At 46.1% G+C, this 11,479-nt stretch overlaps 2 long non-coding RNA genes across 2 annotated transcripts; both read right to left on the bottom strand.

Moving 5' to 3' along the window:
* Window positions 1–6,522: 6,522 nt before the first annotated feature.
* Window positions 6,523–7,884, bottom strand: LOC141088697 (uncharacterized). Its single transcript, XR_012232033.1, has 4 exons — window positions 7,793–7,884; window positions 7,477–7,550; window positions 7,222–7,305; window positions 6,523–6,993 (listed from the first exon to the last, which is right to left on the bottom strand). It is a non-coding gene; the product is annotated as an uncharacterized lncRNA (long non-coding RNA).
* Window positions 7,885–7,975: 91 nt separating this feature from the next.
* LOC141088656 (uncharacterized) lies at window positions 7,976–8,681 on the bottom strand. Its single transcript, XR_012232016.1, has 3 exons — window positions 8,591–8,681; window positions 8,233–8,355; window positions 7,976–8,082 (listed from the first exon to the last, which is right to left on the bottom strand). It is a non-coding gene; the product is annotated as an uncharacterized lncRNA (long non-coding RNA).
* Window positions 8,682–11,479: the final 2,798 nt, after the last annotated feature.

The following is an 11,479-nucleotide window of genomic DNA, read 5'->3' as shown; positions in this document are numbered from 1 at the left end:
GCGGCCCACTGATATCTGAGCGCTATGTGACACGCTCGATGGCACAGCTGCCTGTGACCAAAGTGACGAGAGGATAATGGAGATTTTGAATCTCTGCGTACACTTGTGGACAGTGGACACTTGTGGATTGTGTGCGGCCCGCTGATATCTGAGCGCTATGTGACACGCTCGATGGCACAGCTGCCTGTGACCAAAGTGACGAGAGGATAATGGAGATTTTGAATCTCTGCGTACACTTTTGGACAGTGGACACTTGTGGATTGTGTGCGGCCCACTGATATCTGAGCGCTATGTGACACGCTCGATGGCACAGCTGCCTGTGACCAAAGTGACGAGAGGATAATGGAGATTTTGAATCTCTGCGTACACTTGTGGACAGTGGACACTTGTGGATTGTGTGCGGCCCACTGATATCTGAGCGCTATGTGACACGCTCGATGGCACAGCTGCCTGTGACCAAAGTGACGAGAGGATAATGGAGATTTTGAATCTCTGCGTACACTTTTGGACACTGGACACTTGTGGATTGTGTGCGGCCCACTGATATCTGAGCGCTATGTGACACGCTCGATGGCACAGCTGCCTGTGACCAAAGTGACGAGAGGATAATGGAGATTTTGAATCTCTGCGTACACTTTTGGACACTGGACACTTGTGGATTGTGTGCGGCCCACTGATATCTGAGCGCTATGTGACACGCTCGATGGCACAGCTGCCTGTGACCAAAGTGACGAGAGGATAATGGAGATTTTGAATCTCTGCGTACACTTGTGGACAGTGGACACTTGTGGATTGTGTGCGGCCCACTGATATCTGAGCGCTATGTGACACGCTCGATGGCACAGCTGCCTGTGACCAAAGTGACGAGAGGATAATGGAGATTTTGAATCTCTGCGTACACTTGTGGACAGTGGACACTTGTGGATTGTGTGCGGCCCACTGATATCTGAGCGCTATGTGACACGCTCGATGGCACAGCTGCCTGTGACCAAAGTGACGAGAGGATAATGGAGATTTTGAATCTCTGCGTACACTTTTGGACACTGGACACTTGTGGATTGTGTGCGGCCCACTGATATCTGAGCGCTATGTGACACGCTCGATGGCACAGCTGCCTGTGACCAAAGTGACGAGAGGATAATGGAGATTTTGAATCTCTGCGTACACTTTTGGACAGTGGACACTTGTGGATTGTGTGCGGCCCACTGATATCTGAGCGCTATGTGACACGCTCGATGGCACAGCTGCCTGTGACCAAAGTGACGAGAGGATAAGGGAGATTGGATTGCTTTTAAAAAAGCAGTTTGCGGAGCAGTGGGTAAACAGCAATGCCAGCGTGTCAGGAAGCCTTAGAAGGCAGCCCAACAACCAACACCACTGATACACCACAATATAGCCTCCCCTTGCACTGCACACACAGTGACTTGTGTGTTGTGCAGGCAAAATCGCTAGCAGCAGAAGCAGTTTTTTTGTCTTCTTCCCTGCCTAACGCTCTCCATACAGAATCAGCAGCAACCTCTCCCTATACTAAGATCGGCAGAAGTAAGATGGCGGTCGGCGTGCACGCCCTTTTATACCCCCTGTGACGACCACCAAAGCAAGCCAATCACTTGCATGCCCTTCTGAAAGATGGTGGTGACCCGTGCCTATGTCATCACGTTGCCCACAGTGTCCGTGGATCCTGATTGGCTGAAAAAGAGCGCAAAACAAACTTTTGAAACGAGACTTTGGCGCGTAAGTCGCCGACCTCGTGGCCGACCTCATCCTAGGGTCGGGTTTCGTTTCATGAAACCCGACTTTGCCAAAAGTCGGCGACTTTTGAATTTTTTCGACCCGTTTCGCTCAACTCTAGTGAGGAAGCCACAAACATGCAAATTGAGGGGGCTTAAGGATGCTCTTATGCCCAACTAAGGAGCAAGTGGATTTTTGAACCCACTGTGCCACAGGGCCGGGCCTGCCTAGGAAGAGGCATAGCTAAGTGGCTACCAGGTGTTCACTCCTCATGGTGGAGACAGACTGGACTGCAGGTAGCCACCAAGTACCACTCCTAGGCAGATCCCTGTACTACAGCTGCTGAGGGGTCAGATTCGCTGACACGGGCTAGGGCTAAGTTCAGACATACCTTTCTAGGATACTGGATCAGGGACTAGCCGCACACTGACCGGGGGACAATATTCAGGCACTGGCCATACTGGGACCAGAGGACTTTGAGAATAGGACACTAGTTACACCAGGACCAGGGAACTTTGGATTGAGGACTGGCTGCACCAGTTCAGGCACTGGCCACACTGGGGCCAGATTACTTCGGGAACAGGACTGGCTGCACCGGGACCAGGGGACAATATTCAGGCCATGGCCACACAGGGACAATGGGACTTTGGGAACAGGACTGTGTGCAATGGGAGCAGGGGACAATCTTCATGAACTGGCCGTACTGGGACCAGGGGACTTCAGGAATAGGATGGGCTGCATCAGGACCAGGAGACAATGTTCAGGCGTGGACGAATTGAGACCAGGGATTTGGGTTCAGAACACTGGCCGCACTGAAATTAGGGGACCACTGTTTACGTCGCCGTTGGACTCGGTGGCTGGTGCTCCGGCCTCGGCTGCTGGGAAGCACCGGACTCCTGTCACGACGCCATTGGACTCAGTGGCTGGTGCTCAGGTGCCGGTGATAGGAGGGCTTTATCCTCATATAGTCCTGCTCCTTTGATGCATGCCTCTGTCGTTGGGCATCACCGTTTCTTCTGTGGGTGATGGTGGTGACAGAGAAGGGGTCCCTGCGCAGGCATCTGGTGGTCGCAGGCTTCGCTCTTGTGTCAGAGGTGAAGTGGTTGGTGCCAGTCGTGCATCGCCACCTGGCCTGGTTCTGGGGGCGGTCCAGATTTGGTCATCAGGCTGTGGGCCTATGAGAGGTAGCCGTATCCTTCAAATAATTTGGAGCCTGTCCTGCAGGTCGCCAGATATAGTCATGGTTTTCCCAGTGATCTAGTGTGAATTACTATTTTGACTCTGACCTGAGCTTGGATTTTTCAACCTTTCTACAGCCTGCCGATTTTGTACCTCTGCTGCTCGCCCGGTTTTGACTCTGAACTTAGTTTGGATTTTTCAACCCTTCTGCAGCCTGCCGATTTTGTACCTCTGCTCCTCGCCTGGTTTTGACTTGGACTCCTGACTACGCTTTCGGTTCCGTTTAATAGTCTCTTCCTAGCGACCGTCCTGCTCCGGTCCGCTGCTCTCATAGGCAGCTACCCCTTGGGCTCCACTGTAATTCCACATCCCTGTATGGGGGTAAAGGGTCTCGGGGTTTCTCAGGGTGCTGTCTTACTTGCAGCTCAGACTCGCAACAGACGGACGTTACAACCTCATAACTGTACTGGTAGAATACCACACTACCTAATGACTAAACTCATTGCTTGGCAACTCCCTATGGGAGAGGGAGACTACTATAGAGGATGACTCTCAACAATTGGATGGGAGCCATCTTTCAGGAGTACTAATTATTCTTAATGCTTTTCAGCGACAGGCTGAAGGCATTTATTACATACGTGCTGCCACTTTAAGAGCAGGGAGCATGCACACATGCATACTAGGTGGGCAGCTGGGAACTGAGATGTGCAAACCAGCAAGAGGGAGGAGCATGCTGGGGAACTACGCGTGGGACTTGGGTGGTGAGAAAGTTGGCGTTCCTACATGGAGGGAGAAGGGAACACCATGCGGGGGTGCCTGCTATAGCACTACAGATTCACAGAGCTCTTGGGCACATCAAGGATATACTGAAGTCCAATGATTTGCATATGAATTAAAAGGTAGTATCTCAGGAACTGCACTAGTAACGGGTGCAGAGGTAGCATGATTTTTAACTATATCACACTATAGCTAGTCTTAAATGAATTTTGAAGTTACAGACTCCTGTTAAGGCCTCTTTCACACTTCCGTTTTTTACAATCAGTCAAAATCAAAAACGGATCCGCAATTTTTTTTTGTGGATCCGTTTTTTCCCCATTGACTTTCATTACAGGCGGATCTTGACGGATTGCCGTCCGTCGCATCCGTTTTTGTGCGGATCTGCCATAATGTTGCTGTCCGTCAACATCCTCAAAGATTTCCAAATGGAGCTTGCAACGTTTTTTTGGCCGGCGGATCCTCCAGACACTGATTTAACCCGAAATTCTGTCTGGGTGCCGGACCAAAAAAAAAAAAACAATAAATTCTCTCTCTCTCTCTCTCTCTCTCTCTCTCCCCCCCCTTCCCGGCGAGCGGTCCCTTTAAATTTCCTCATTTTGCGGATCCGTCAAAAAACGGATCCTGTGGCATCCGTTCACATCAGTTCAGAACGGATCCGCTTGTCCGCCTTTTTGGCGGATTTTAACTGGCACAAAAAACTGAAGTGTGAAAGAGGCCTAAGCCAGCTAGTGATAGTAAGTGGTATTTGAAACAAAGTTTGATGAGGCAGTTTCTCATTTTCAGAACCTGAGATCCTTTGAAAGGAATATTTGAGAAAAACTCAAAATCAATTTGTAGGAGAAAACTACTGTTAAGAGCCCCATACACATTACGCTCGGATCAGGGCCGGACTGGGACTTAAAATCAGCCCTGGCTCACAAACCAAATCAGCCCACATGCAAATCAGTTAAATGGAGGTGTATCTTTTCTATGCAGCCTTTTCTGTACAGTTTGTGGAATAGAACACTATGGGAGTTAAATAGGTGAAAAATGATAATATACGTCCCTCCTTGCCTTTTAAAAGTTAGGAGATACGGCATTCTATGACTGCGCCTGTGACCCTGCTGACATTTTTTGTTTTAAAAAATCACAGCATGCTGCATGTGGCTCCAGAATTTGGATCACGAGCACCCATACAAGTCTATGGGTGCGTATGACACATCAGACTACAGTCTGATTTAAGCGGACACAGAGAATGGAGAAGAAGAAGAAATTAAGTTCTCCGTCTCCTCCTCATTTGTGATACCATTATCTCATGCAAGAGAATCAGACCACCGAAAACTGACACTGATAAAACTCAGATCAGAGTGTGATTAATGTCATTACCATAATCGATCTAATTCTCTGGCAATCATCAATTGTGTGAACGAGCCCTTAATGTTATCACCAGATAAAGGAAAAATTAAAGGGATTGTCCCTCTACTAAAAACAGCCAGTCCTCCAGCCAGTTTTGAAGTTTCGCACCAGGAGTTTATTTGGCCAAGGAGATCTGATTTATTTTTGAGGCAGCAGCCTTCGCCAATTGATCAAACACAGACCTACAACCAATGATTACTATACACCCTCTACACACTTTGCTTCATTATACGTGTTTTATTCACTTCCCAGAAATACGCTGCACACATTTTTCTATTGATTGATAATTGTCTATATATGCTTTGATAATTATCATGAAATTGATAGTTTCTATGTAGGATTTTTATTCCACAATATATCTATACCCATCATATTGATCTGATATGAATTACCTATTAGATTAGATTCTCACCTTCATATTGGGATACATTCATGTGTGCACCATTTCTTATGTCTGACATTCTCCTGTTAAATATTTTATATTTCTTGTCTTGATATTTGTGTAATAAAGAAAAGCTTTTCATTGGCTAGTGCTCTTGTATCTGTCTTTATAGGTTTTCTGTGTTTAGTGGGAGAGCTCATTACCTTCTCTATTAGACTAGTTTCACACTAGCGTTACCTGGCGCAGTGCACGGCCGCGGCTAAGCTCCACCCCGGCCACGCCCCCTCCGGTCATCTCCTCCTCAGATCGCATGACGCTGCATGCGATCAGCATACCCTATATTTAGCATTGGGTATGCTGGTCGTGCGCTGGCACACTTTTGCTGGCGCATCCGCCAGCAAAAAAACTGAAACTAGCCTCAGGTACTCAAAAAAATACCATGTTATATATTTTATCGGGCAATGTAGTTTGGGTCATGTGCTAATAAATGAGGGTCCATGACCATGCCATATCCAGAAGTTATTTAATATGATGTTTTATTTCATTGCTGTAAATGATGGTTTGCAATGTCAAGGTGTTATATTATAGTTTCTGACATAAATTAAGAATAAAAGATAAAAATGACGATAGATGGATGAGAGTCAGTGACCATGTGATCAGTAAAGACCAATCAGGCGAGCAGTATGAATACCGTGGAGCCTGGTGACAGAGGCGTAATCATGTCCAGGTGAAGATGTAACAGTCACAAGGCCACAGGTAGCTGCTGGTGAAGGTCCTTCTATACAGGTCCAGCAGTGATGGTAGATCTGTTGGACTTGTGGGAGCAAGATGTGGAGGTTTCCTACATTTTAGGTGTCTTTAGGGGCACAACTCATAAGTAAAATGTTGGACACAAAAGGTAGTAAGTGTTTGTAGCATAAGGTTTGGCCACCGGCCAGTTTCTGTATATGTACTGAATTTTATCAAATAACAAAATACATAGATATGTTTAATAAATGTGAAAAAAAATAAGTAAACTTGTTAAGAAATTGTTTTTATTTTAATTAATAATAGGATAGAAGGATAAGGGAGGGGTAAAACTAGGAACAGAATCAATATGTGTATGAAAAAGCTCTGTCGTTAATACTGCTCGGGTAGAGCTATTCGATAGCGCTATCCATGAAGAAAGTGCACGGGTAGAGCTATCCCATAGCTCTATTCCTAAAGGAAATGAACGGGTAGAGCTGTCCAATAGCGCTATCCCACAATGTTCCTGAGCATAAGCTATTTCACATGGTTGAGCGCACTTGGGATCTGCCCCCAAGGCCATGCCCTTGCCCAATGTTTGGTCCGTAGACCGCGGCTAGGAGTTAGTCCCGCTTCTAAACAGGTCTAGCAGTGATGGTGGATCTGCTGGACTTCAGGGTGCTTGATACTTAGGTTTGCTGTCTTTCAGATGGTTCTAGGGCAACAGTGACAACAAGCGAATACTCGAGCAGCCCTGGTTAATCCACGCCGGCAGAATGATAAGATCCGGTGGAAGATGGAACCTATAAGAAGAGAAATAAATATAATGTAAGTGATGGGACTCCATATGACATGATACTACTGTGCGGTCACTGTGGCCGGACGGCAGAGGAATATTATCACACAGAGGTCAGGGATCATTGTCAGCCATCATACATGTGATAATCCCATCACTGACAGATGACATCTGCTCCACATGAATGATTCTCACTGACCGACATCACACAACGTGGACTGATCCTTACACTTACCTCGTCTCTTTTTCCCCTTTTCGGATTTTTCTGTCTCTTTACTCAGACTAATTACATATTTTCTTTCTTACTGAGCTGGAAATTCTGATCAGAAAATTAAAAAAAAAACCTTCAGTAATTATCTAGCCTTATAGGATCTGCTTGGTCATAACATTCATAACATAGGAAACCTATAGTATTGTATAAAAAACGTATGGGAATATTTGAACCTTGAAGTCAACATTCACATTGTTGGTGCTGTAGACATGGACATACCTGACAGTGAGGACGAGGATGGCAAGATGGTAATAGCATTGTCTCTATCAGATACAGAAACAGATTCTTTCTGCCTGTTTGGAAGAAAAAATGTGTAAATTGCAAGTAAACACAGGTTAAAAGGGGCTGTCTCACTATAAGAACTCAAACTGTGAAGCCTAATAGGACATATGACCGTCATAACGGGGAAGGTCTTCCACTAACAATGGGGTGATGGATGTTCCATGTGATATTATGGTATTTATGTCCTATGTTTTTGGTGAGGTGCACATATATCACCCTGGAGCTCCCAGTAATGAACCCATAATCTACTCACATTTCTGAGATGTCATTGTTGGATGTTGGGGTACACTCTGGAGGGGACTTGGGATCCACATCATCCATCATCCCGGTAATGGTGGTACAGAGCTAAATGTGGAGAACAATATGATATGAAATATTGTTTTTACTTTTAGATATTTTTATTTTACATACCTTGGATTATTGGTCACACACTTACTTTAGCATGCCTTTCAGAAGATGATATAAAATTTAGAAAGTCAAGGCTCTCATTGTCCACACTAGTGTCCTCCTCATCATCCAGATGGTTACTTATATCGGCGTTATCTACAAGACATAAGTAATGAAGTATTGTTAGAGGTTGTCTATATAACACAGTTGCCATTTATCACTAATATTGATGGGAACTGATGGTCACATTTTAGGGAATACATGACAATCAGACATGTAGTCTACATAACATCTCATTCTACTTACTGATAAAGCAGCTGGTGTCCACGTCTGATAAAAGCTGAGGGACATACTCTGGCTTCTGACTTAGAAGATTGTCAAAGTCTAAGTCATTAAGGAATGGATGATCCTTGATCAGAAATGCTCCTCCTGGAAAATGAAAAATAAAAGTGTTGCGGATATTGTCAGCGACTGTTCCGTATCTGAGCAGTATAGCATAGTCTGAACTAATGATATAACTAAGCCGACATCAAGGAAAATGACTGAAAGTCTTAGCATGGAGATCAAGAAATGGACAAGCAGAAAGAGAAGAGTTGATCCTCAAGCACATGAGCGATATGTCCTTGGTGTAATAACTAAATACTAATACTATTATTTCTGTTACCTGTCCCCAGTCTATGCACAGGATTTGTTCTGAGCAGCTCAGTGATGAGGTTCTGAGCATCCAGGGGAGGAGCGTCGTCACAATCCCAAACTATGTCATCTGTTGGAGCATTATAGAAAATAAAACCTCTTTAATTAACTATAATATAAAGCAAAAGAAGTATGTCATGATCCCAGTGCAGGTTTTTGCGCTGCACGTCAGGGGTTAATGTCTGGAGCTCAGTGCAGGTTTTGACCTGCACACCTGGGGTTAATGATTGTGGCCTCTTTCTGGTTCTGGGAGAGCTTCTTAAACCCCTGGGAAGCTTCAATCCCTTCCAGTTATACTTTTGCCTTTGGCCTAGTGTGCTGAACCCCGTGTGCCTGTTTATTGCTATAGCTTGTTTATATGGTTCTGACCCGGTTCTGTTTCCCGTTGTGAGTTTGCCTGTTGCTTTTGTACTGCGTTAGTATCTCTGTGTATGACTCATTGCCTGTGACCTGACTACTCTCTGCTCGCCCCTCTTGTTTCTTTGCAGCTATCTCTGTGTGTGACTCATTGGCTACGTCTTGACTATTCTCCCTGTCTATGCCCCCTGGTAACTTTGCCTCGCAGTTACCCTGCTAGAAGTTATCTTGCAGCTCCTAGCTCTGTGGAGTTTAGGCCACGCCCCTAGCAGTCACGTGCTTCAGGTCCTGTGGCTCTGAAGTACGCATCTACTCGGCTGCTGCCCGCTCCACAGGTATCTTTGAGCACTGTTCACTTTACTCAGGACACACGCACTGGCTCAGTAAGCAAGTTCAGTGCGGTGTTCCTGACATTATTACTGGCCTACAATTTTTTTTTTCTTCTCTCCTCACTTCTGCAGCATGGATCCAATGTGTGCTTTATCTGAGCAGGTGAAATGCTTGACTCAGTCACTGCAGAAGCTTAGTTGGAAAACACCAAGCTCTGGCCCAGTCCCAACGGCGGGTTGAGGACTCAGTTCAGGGGTACTTTCCGCAGGCTTCCAGCAGGTGGGGAATAGAGATGTCATTTTAGTCCCACCTGAATCCCCGGTTAAATTGCCAGATACATTTTCTGGTAACAAGGATGATTTCAGGGCATTTAAGGAGGGCTGTAAGCTCTTTTTCTCATTGAGACCCTGCTCCTCGGGATGAGAAACAGAGGGTGGGGGTGGTGATGTCCCTGCTTAGGGGGTCCCCACAAGCCTGGGCATTTTTGCTTTCCTCTTCTGCCCCTGAGAGAGTGCAGTTGGCTGAGTACAAGGTGATGAGTGTCTGTCAGGGGGAGCACTCGGCCGAATGGTTCTGTACTGAATTCATTCAGACGTTGGGCAGCCGAGATTTCCTGGAGTGATGCCGCCCTTCGGGGGCTGTTCCACATAGGCCTGTGTGAACGTCTGAAGGATGCTTTGGCACTTCATCCTCCGCCTGACTTCCTGGAGGATGCCATGATCCAAGCAGTTCGCATGGATCGCAGGCTGCAGGCTAGAGGCATTATGCACCGGAAAAACCATTATTCTTCAGTGGAGATGAGACCCGGACTCTTCCTATGGCTATGGAGGTGAGCGCTTTCACCTGTGAGGTAAAGGAAAGAATACGCCTCCGGGAAAAGCAGTTGTGCTTCTATTGTGGGAAATCTGGACATTGGAAGAAGGACTGTCCCTCCTGTCCGTCATCCTCCAAAATGGCGGGAAACGACTAGGTCTGGGTAGTAGTCGAGGAGGCTACCCAGACCTTCAGGTACAATTTTCCTCATGTGCAAAAATGGTGCTGCAGGTGGAACTGGAACTTGGTTATGGTCCTGTTCAGACTACTGCTTTTATTGACTGCGGTTCTGCTGTGGACCTGATTGATACTAAGGTTATGACTCTTAATAAGATAGGGACAGTCAGGCTTCACGATCCTGTTAAACTTGTGGCAATTGACTCGTCTCCTCTTACCCAAGACGGTATCTGTTGCAGGTCTGAACTTTTTTCTCTAAAAGTGAGCTCCACTCATGTGGAAAAACTAAGTTGTCTTGTGCTTGATAACTTGCCTGCAGGACTGGTACTGGGGATGCCTTGGCTTCAACGCCATAATCCTACCATTGATTGGGTTACAGGGGAAATCACTCAATGGGGATGCAATAATAAATGTGGTAACCTAGGACATCTTGTTAACGCTGTTAAATCCGTGTCTGTGTCGTCTGTCGGTCTGGAAGGTATTCCGGAGTACCTGAAGGATTTCGAAGATGTTTTTTCTGAAAGTGAGGCTGAGGTGCTGCCACCACATAGACCCTATGATTGTGCCATTGATTTAGTACCCGGAGCCAAGTTACCTAAGGCTCGAATGTTCAATTTGTCTGGGCCTGAGCGCCAAGCCATGAAGGAGTACATAGCTGAGAGCTTCCGCAAAGGGCATATCAGGCCTTCTGTGTCACTTGTGGCAGCAGGGTTCTTCTTTGTGAAGAAAAAAGATGGTGGTTTGCGGCCGTGCCTCGACTTTCGGGAACTGAACAAGATAACGGTTAGGAACTCTTACCCGCTTCCCCTCATCCCAGATTTATGTAACCAGTAAGCTGGGGCCCAATGGTTCTCCAAGTTAGATCTGCGAGGAGCCTACAATCTGATAAGGGTTCGGGAAGGGGACGAGTGGAAAACGGCATTCTTCACATCAGAAGGACTCTTTGAGAACCTGGTAATGCCATTTGGGTTAACTAATGCACCTGCTATTTTCCAAAATTTCATCAATGTTGTGCTTTCTGATCTGATAGGCCATTTTGTTATTGTTTATTTGGATGACACTTTGGTGTATTCCCCGGACAGTCAATCTCACTTGCAACATCTTAAGACAGTTCTCCAGAGACTCAGGGAGAACCAATTGTTCGCTAAATTGGAAAAATGTTCGTTTTTTGTACAGGAGCTGT

The sequence above is a fragment of the Dendrobates tinctorius genome, unplaced genomic scaffold (genome assembly GCF_039654945.1).
Source record: "Dendrobates tinctorius isolate UK_male_01 unplaced genomic scaffold, ASM3965494v1 ptg000003l, whole genome shotgun sequence".
Taxonomy (NCBI): Eukaryota; Metazoa; Chordata; class Amphibia; order Anura; family Dendrobatidae; genus Dendrobates; species Dendrobates tinctorius.
This window is presented reverse-complemented; position numbering and strand designations above follow the sequence as displayed.